Source organism: Hordeum vulgare, chromosome 5H (genome assembly GCF_904849725.1).
Source record: "Hordeum vulgare subsp. vulgare chromosome 5H, MorexV3_pseudomolecules_assembly, whole genome shotgun sequence".
In the NCBI taxonomy this organism is placed as follows: domain Eukaryota; kingdom Viridiplantae; phylum Streptophyta; class Magnoliopsida; order Poales; family Poaceae; genus Hordeum; species Hordeum vulgare.
In genome coordinates, this window is record NC_058522.1 from 482,077,072 (window position 1) to 482,084,074 (window position 7,003).

Sequence of the window (7,003 nt, forward strand, 5' to 3'; positions counted from 1 at the left end):
GTGTGCGTGTCTCCCGAATCCGTAGGGTCTACACACTTAAGGTTCGGTGACGCTAGGGTTATAGGGAATTGTTATACGAGGTTACCGAAAGTTGTTCGGAGTCCCGGATGAGATCCCGGACGTCACGAGGAGCTCCGGAATGGTCCGGAGGTAAAGATTGATATATAGGACGGATGGTTTCGGACACCGGAAGTGTTTCGGGCATCACCGGTAACGTACCGGGACCACCGGGACAAACCGGAGGTGGCCCCGGGGGTCCACCGTAGGGGGGCAACGACCCCGGGAGGTAAGGTGGGCCAAGTGGGGGAGGGAACCAGCCCCTAGGTGGGCTGGTGCGCCTCCCCACTCAGCTCAATGCGCAGGGGAGAGGGAGGGGGCAAACCCTAGGCACAGGTGGGCCTTAGGCCCACCAGGTGGTGCGCCACCCCCTCCCACCCTAGCCGCCGCCTCCTTTCCCATCTGGTGGCTGCCGCACCACCTAGGGGGGAACCCTAGGGGTGGCGCACCCCCTCCCCCTCCTCCTATAAATAGAGAGGGGTTTTGGCCCTTGGGTGATAGACTTCTCCCTCTCCCTCGGCGCAGCCCTGCCCTTCTTTCTCCTCCTCTCTGCCGGTGCTTGGCGAAGCCCTGCCGGGAGACCTCGTCTCTCCATCGACACCACGCCGTCGTGCTGCTGGATTTCTTCCCCAACTTCTCCCTCCTCCTTGCTGGATCAAGGTGCGGGAGACGTCACCGGGCTGCACGTGTGTTGAACGCGGAGGTGTCGTAGTTCGGCACTAGATCGGAATCACACCGCGATCCGAATCGCTGCGAGTACGACTCCATCAACCGCGTTCTAGTAACGCTTCCGCTTAGAGATCTTCAAAGGTATGAAGATGCTCTTACCCCTCTCTCGTTGCTGGTCTCTCCATAGGAAGATCTGAATATGCGTAGGAAAATTTTGAATTTATGCTACGTTACCCAACAAATACGTGAACTCCTCATACTATGGTCATCTCCGGGAGTGGTTCCGGCTATTGTCACTCCGGGGTTGCCGGGTCATAACACATAGTAGGTGACTACAACTTGCAAGAAAGGATCAAGAACACACATATATTGGCGACAACATAATAGGTTCAGATCTAAAATCATGGCACTCGGGCCCTATGACAAGCATTAAGCATGGCAAAGTAGTAGCAACATCAATCTCAGAACATAGTGGATACTAGGGATCAATCCCCGTCAAAACTAACTTGATTACATGATAGATCTCATCCAACCCATCACCGTCCAGCAAGCCTACGATGAGATTACTCACGAACGGTGAAGAGCATCATGGAATTGGCGATGAAGGAAGGTTGGTGATGACGATGGCGACGATCTCCCCTCTCCGGAGCCCAGAACGGACTCCAGATCTGCCCTCCAGAGGAAGAACAGGAGGTGGCGGCGCCTCCATATCGTAAAACGCAGTGAACTCTTCTCCTTGATTTTTTTTCCGGACGAAAGGGACTAAATAGAGCTGGATTTCGAGGCGGTGGAGCAACGTGGGGCCCACAAGCCTGCCAGGCGCGGCCAGGGGGGCGCCTGGTGGGCTCGTGGGCTCCACGCTCCACTTCCTTGGTTGATTCTTGCGCCAGTATTTTTCATATATTCCACAAAAAATCCCCGTAAATTTCTAGGTCATTTCGAGAACTTTTATTTCTGCGCAAAAACAACACCATGGCAATTCTGCTGAAAACACCGTTTGTCCGGTTTAGTTCCATTCAAATCACGCAAATTAGAGTCCAAAACAAGGGCAAAAGAGTTTGGAAAAGTAGATACGACGGAGACGTATCAATTAGAAATTATCTAATTAATTTCAACCATCTAAAAACACGAAAATGTTGTTGTCAAGATTAATGACATACTGGGAATTATTCATATGAGTGTGTATGGAACACAAATCATTTGAAACTATCAAACTTATAGGCAGTGCACATGCACGAACCAGTAAGAGGATGAAAAGGTCATGCCATTCGGCCTGGAAGGTCGGGCGACGACTACGGGAACAACAACTTTCTTCATGGCATCACCAGAGTTGTTAGTCATAACGTAGTTGAGGAAGTGGGTAGAGTCATGGAAGTAAGTGACAAAATCGAGCAGTCATGTCAATATGCTCCCCAAAAGTCACTCTTCTTCTCGTGCAGAATCCCAAAGGGCATGATTCTAAATCCCTCAAGTGTGGTGTGGTGAGGCGAGCGATAGGGGTGGATTTGTCATGTATCACTCCTCTTCTCATGCTCTAGTGGAATGCAAAAGAGAGTTTTTTTTAAACAAAACCATCGCCCACTTTATTCAATAGATAAAATAGATACGTCGTCTATGAGTAGGGTTACAATTTAATTGGGTGGTTCCTCAAGTCAATCAAAAGTTGTAGAAAATTTAGCTAATCTTGTTAGTTCGTGAGCGGCCTTATTTGCTTCTCTCTTACAATCTTCAAACCTAGAAATAGAAACATCACAAGAAAGATGATAACAGTCGTCAAAAATCGTTGTCGCTGCACCCACAGAACATCCTCCACTATTCATGGTATCAGTGGCCTCAAGATTGTGAGAGTTAATAATGAGGCGACTGCACCCCAACCTTTCTGCAAGGGACAAACCATATCGAAGCGCCAAGGCTTCCGCTGCCAGGATATCCACGTAGGAGTCTATCTTCCCATTCCCCTACAATGAAAAACCCTTCTACCATCCCTAAGGATTGCCCCAAAAGTGCCCCTAAGCTCATCATGGTTAAAGGAAACATCAACATTAAGTTTTATAATGCCCCGATGGGATGGGTCCAACCCCCTCTTTGAATGGTGGCTCTTGTGGTGGAAGCAGTAAGATTTGTTTTTTGTAATAGCACGGATCTTAGAAATTTGAGAGGCGCTTTGGATTGTTTCCTCATGGACAATTTTACATCTTTCCTACCAAAGGTACCATGTAGTAATGACGATCATCTCTCGAGCATTCTAAGTCATCATCGAGGACAAATCATGTTCATGCATAAGAAACAATGAAAAAATAGTGTTCTATAAGAAAATGGTGTGGCCCTTAGTGTTGGAGATATGCCCTAGAGGCAATCATGTATGATGATATTTCCTATGTGTTTATGAATAAAGATAGTCCTTGGACAGTATCAGTGATGTGTATTAACAAGCACATGACTTTTTTGTGAGACTATACATCGTATGATGACTGTCCTAAATGGCCCGAAGTCGAAAGATTTGTGTGGACGCGCGACCAACTAGGCTAGCATATGATACAATGGATGGTTCGGTCTCACTGACCATGTAGCATTGGATGTTAGCCGGATAATATGGACTCACAAAGATCTGGTCGGATTCGATGTAGTCGGATCTGAGTTGAGATAAGGTCTGAGTTGGACAGACCCAACTATGAGACACAGCGATAGGTCATCGGTGAGTCTCTAGTACAACATATGTTCTATGTCCTAAGACCTGAGCTAGCGCATGCACTCGGGATGGTGACAGACTTGCTTTGGGCCGACCAAACGCTACACTGTTACTGGGTAGTTACAAAGGTAGGTTTCGGTCTTGTCCAGACCCATGTTGTGAGACATGGTCGAGCAAGATGGGATTTGCCCCTCCGACCAGGAGAGATATATTATCGCCCCCTCGGGTGATCTGACCTGGATAAGCATGGCCATGCGATGAGGATTATGAGATAATCCGAATGTTGGTCAGATTCACCGGAATGAGAAAGATGTCATGCAACAACAAGGATGACCATGTCGCCTTGAGCACTACAACATATATCGTGTGGAAAAGGGAACAAAAGTATGAAGTACACGTTCGCCTAACCAGCCTCATCGGACACTTGGAGTCGGCATGTCTTGGTAGAGACCGCTATCGACTAGCTCACTCAGACGTGGTATGACTCGCGACCAAGTGAACGAGAATCTAAAGGGTCACACACTTAAGGGAAGGAACACGTGGGCTTTGGGGTCCATACAAGGCCCAAGAGTTGAGCCTACGCCGAACGCCTATATATCGTTGAGGTGCAACACACTTATTCTGTTGATCGCTTCGGCGCCGTCATTAGGGCTTTGCATGTGTTGGAACTAGCCACCTCCACTCGCCGCCATCGACCATGTGATCTGGACCAAGCAGTCCGCCACATGGTGTTCCTCCTACAAGCGCGGATACCATTAGAGGCGGTGCACCTGCGCCGCTCCGGCGAACCTGTACGTGGGATCCAGCGACTGACTGTTCGAGGGAGATCGGATGAGGAGGAGACGGGCCACACGAACGCGCTGCCACATCTACTTCCGCTGCATGGCATTGCGTGTCTAGTGGTAACGATCTATGATCCATCTCCGTAGCATGTTTTTGGTTGTTCTTCGCATAGGAAAATTTTAATTTGCATGCGATGCGCCTATGGTAGAACCCAACACTTAAAATATGCTATTATCATGCTATATCGTGCTATAACATGCTATTAGCGAGACATTGCACATTGATTTTTTTAGCGAGACATTGCTCAGAACGCTATAGCGTGCTATTAGTGACGCTATAACATGTTATTTTTTTGACTAAGAAGAAGTGAGAACTTGAGTATCGCCTCACCAGCACAATCAATCTCACAGTCTCTCATGATAATTTTAGACAGACCTAGTCTTCTCCAAACTTCTCTTGCTTTGTGACACAGAGATAACCCTTGTTTTGTATCTTCTGGATTAGACGAGCAAGTAGGTGATACTTGTGATCTGTGTTGGTTTTCCATGAAAAGGAACGGGTTATCGCTGCAAATTGCGGGTAACTATTTCCCTTGATTCAGAAACCAAGGTTTATTGAACCAATAGGAATATCGATCCTCAGCCGTCTTCAGCGGCTACACAAAAAAGAGCAAACAACTTGCACCCAACGCGGGCAAGAGGGTTGTCAATCCCCTTGATCTCATTAATTGCAAACGAATGAGGTGTGTAGATAATTGTATATAGTTGTGACTTGCAAAATAAAATAAAATAAAAATAATAACGGTGAGTAAATTATAATTTTTTTGAATATATAAGTGAATAGACCCGGGGGCCATAGTGTACTCTAGTGGGATCTCTCATGAAAGCAACATATGTTTGGTAAACAAATTATTGTTGGGCAATTGATAGAACAACAGATAGTTATGCGATTTTCACGGCAATGACCATGTGGATATAGGCATCACGTCCATAAGAAAACAGGCCAACTCCTGCGTGCACCTACTACTATTACTCCATCCATCGACCGCTATCCAACATGCATCTAGAGTATTAAGTAAAACAGAGTAATGCTTGGAGAACAATGACACGATGTAGACAAAGTAAACTCAACCAATATGAATAAACCCCATCATTTTATCCTTAGTGGCAGCAACACAAAGACGCAACTTGTCCCCTTCTGTCACTGGGATATAGAAACTCGCCAGGTTGAACCCACTACAACACACCCCTCTGAATGAAGAAATACCAAACTACTTGGCCAAAGCAATTTAATAGATCGGAGAGAATTACGAAGCTATGATGATCATGCAAATAAGAATCATAAAACTCAGAGAAGACTCAAATATTTTTCATGAATAATCTGAACATAAACCCACAATTCATCGGATCCCAACAAACACAACATACAAAAGAATTACATCGGATAGATCAAAGAGAAGATGCGATGATCATTGTATTGAAGATCAAGAGAGACAGATAGCAATCTAGATACTAAATACGAACCTGTAGGTCTTTGGTGAACTACTCACACATCATCATGAGGGCACCACGGTTGATGAAGAGGCCCTTCGTGATCGATCCTCCCCCCCCCCCCCCCCGACAGGGTGTTGGAACGGAACTCCAGATGGGATCGTCGTGGAATAGAGACTTGGGGCGGCGTAAAAAGTGTTATGCATGTATATTTAGGGTTTCTAGAATATTTGTGAACTTATAGGCCAAAGAACGGAGCAAGAGGACCCATAGGGGAGCGCCAAGGCATCAGGACACGACCACCCCCTGGCCGCACCCCGTTACCTTGGGGGGCCCTGCGTGTGGATTCAGGTTTCCTCGTGAATCTTCCACGTCTTCTTTTGGTCCAGAAAAAATCATAAAAAAGTTTATTGGCAATTGGACTTTGTTTGGTACTGAAAACCTGAAAAACAAAAAACACGCCAAAAACATCAACTGGCACTGGGTAGTGGGTTAATAGGTTAGTGCTCAAAAATAATATAAATTGGTGAATTATTACCCAAAAAGTATCCTAGGATGATAATATAATAGCATGGAACAATAAAACAATTATGGATACGTTGGAGACGTATCAAGCATCCCCAAGCTTAATTCCTTCTCGTCCTCGAGTAGGTAAATGATAAAATTAGAATTTTTGATGTGACATGCTATCCAATGTGCAATCTTTTGAATGTATTCTCACTGAGAAAAGATGAATTAACAAACATCAACATAGTAATAATTATTAGCATAAGCAACAAAATCATCAATCTTTCAAAGTACACGATCCTAAAAGAATGTTTAACCCCATTAATCTTGCATAGTACCAAAGTATGGCTCCGTCTTCACCACATTAATACAAATGTTAAGCACCACGGTGTCCAAGTCAGGCAATTGATCATACTTTTTCAAAGTGAATCAACTTTTTATTCTTCATGCAATACATGAGCGTCAGCCATGGACATAGCATAAGGTGGAATAGAATACAGTGGTAGGTATCAAAGGGGTAAAAGTGGAGAATATAGTCTCACATCAATTAGGCATAGTAACGGGCTATGGAGACGCCCATCGGTAGATGTTAATGCAAGGAGTAGGGATTGCCATGCAAATGATGCACTAGAGCTATAAGTGTATGAAAGCTCAAATGAAGCTAAGTGGGGTGTGCTTACAACTTGCTTGCTCATGAAGTCCTCAGTCATTTGAGGAATCCCGTCATCAGAATATGCAAGCCAAGTTTATAATAATTATCATATGATTCTCACTAGCATATGAAAATAACATATCATGAGACTCTCTA